The following is a 2,308-nucleotide window of genomic DNA, read 5'->3' as shown; positions in this document are numbered from 1 at the left end:
ACTCTTTCCTGTGGAGAACAAGTTAAACCATGATGTCAAAGACAAAGAATTTTTACTTATAATATCTGTTTAGAAAGGTAACCCATCAATAAATCCCAACCAAGGTCAACCTTCTATATTTTCCTGCCACAGCCATGTATAATTATCCCAAGCTTTTTCACACCTACAAGGGCAACTTTCCAAAGAAAAAAAGTACAGGCAACATACAATAAAGAGGATGTATAGCCAAGGTGTCACTGGGAGAACACAGTGTAAACACGTATATGTAATGTATTTGTTTCTGAGAAAACTTGTGGCAAGCCTAAACTAAGAGGTAAATTAAACAAACAAAGGTTCAAAAATACAAACATAATGCAAGACAGTCAATCTAATCAGCAGCAGAGACAACAGCAGAGGTCTCCCATCCTCCACACCCTAACTTGTGCATACCATGAAGGCAGCTTCTAAGTTCACTGAAAGGCCCACCATCCTTCACAGAATTTTTATCTAGCATAGGAGACCTGAATGTATTTTATGTATTTTCCAATGATTTTAAGTAGGTTTAAACTCAGAACTTTTTTTTTTTTTTTGGTAGCAAAAAAATAACAGGGTCTCCATAACTTTCTCATCAGCCTCAATTCCTTTGGTGCTTTGTAAGAAATACTTAAAAAGAAGTCACAGCTCATGCAAACACAAAATTAAGATAATGTATGTATGTTCTTCAAACCCAAAATCCAGATGGTCAGCTTAACCACTGGATGCTGTATTACTGAATTCAACAAAAAGCGTGTATCTTTGCAGGATCAGTACCTATGTCAGTACACAGTCCAGCACAATAGCTCTCCAACCCCAAGCAGGGCCTGTCACTGCCACTACATCTACCAGTATCAGCAAACATTGCAAAGTAGCACTACACACAGTATTATAAAACATTTCATTATTTAAAAAAGGTTGACTTGTCTTTGCAATTTTCCAAAACTCTAAGCTATTTTGATTTAAATTGTTCAAAGATAAAACTATAGAGTAACATTTTTGCCCTTTGGTGAGGAACAGGCTTTTTTTTTTTTTTTTTAAAAAAAAAAAAAAAAGTAGACAGCAGCAAGACAGGGTTAACACCTCTCTCACTATCCCTTTACACCCATCTGAAGCTTATCTACCCAGGGTATATTTAGAAGAGGGAGAAAAAGGGAAGGAGGAGGAGAGGACTTCAAGGCAAAAAGAAGTCCCTAACTGATTGAATCCCATGGATAGGCTGGAGCTCAAAGTGAACCAAGATCTCTGCCTTCTCCCAGAATATGGGACCCATTACCTCGCCACAGTCCTCTCATCACCATCACTCCTCGCTGGTGCCATACATGGAACTCTCTTCCTTTAACACACATCTCAAAGAAGAACATGCACCACTAGCAGTTTGCCTCACGTATTTTATTCCTGAAGCAGGTGTGCAAATGACACCATCTTGACTCTAGTAAATGACACTGCGGCAAAGAAACATTTGACCTAAATCAGACAGTGCAAGACTAACATCAGTACCTGATAACTTCAATTTCACTTGAATCACAAACAACATTTTACTTGCTACTATTTTTGAGGCAGACGAGGAACGTTACTCATGCTGTGGAGGAGCATGTCTGAGTGTCTGCAGGAAGAAATATGCCAGAATATTGCAAGCCAGTAAAACAGCAGTAAGGCTAAAGAAAAAAAAAATCATCAGATACTGTACTTTGCCTTTGCCTCTAGCTATAAACAGAAATAAATACCTTAACATGCAGAACAGCTATGTTCTCTACAAAGCCACGGAAAAGTTTAGTGTGTGAAATTACTCTTCTCACATTACAGCTTTGAGAGGAAGGCAAGTTTGCCAACTACTGTAAATAAACTTGAGAGGTTACCCAAGAAAAACCACTCAGGTGGTACCGTAGCACCACCTGTAGTCTAAGGAGAGCCCTACAGTGATTTGGTCACAATGACAACCACACAGAATCACCAATACTTTTCCTTGCCTTGGGAAATCATGCTGTTTGTGTCTTCTAGCAATCCCATATTGGCCAAATATAACAAAGAAGTCTTAATTTATTTGTACCAATCTTGTGAAAATAAGTGGATGAGTAACAGAAAAGGATCTTGTAAGTGCTGAACTGTGAAAGTGGAACTCATGTCTTAGGACACTAGAAAAAATTTCTTCCTGAGAACTCTTGCAAACAGTCCTACTGCAGAAAAAACTTCAGGCAGAGCACACCCCTCTGATTTTGCCAAAGACAAATCAACCACAAGAGACTAAACCAGATGAAACAAGTCATCAGTTCCAATGCTTATGGAACTATTTATT

Source organism: Antrostomus carolinensis, unplaced genomic scaffold, assembly GCF_000700745.2.
Source record: "Antrostomus carolinensis isolate BGI_N321 unplaced genomic scaffold, ASM70074v2 scaffold11769, whole genome shotgun sequence".
Classification (NCBI taxonomy): Eukaryota; Metazoa; Chordata; class Aves; order Caprimulgiformes; family Caprimulgidae; genus Antrostomus; species Antrostomus carolinensis.
The sequence above is the reverse complement of the archived record's forward strand: the minus strand, read 5'-3'. Positions refer to the sequence as shown.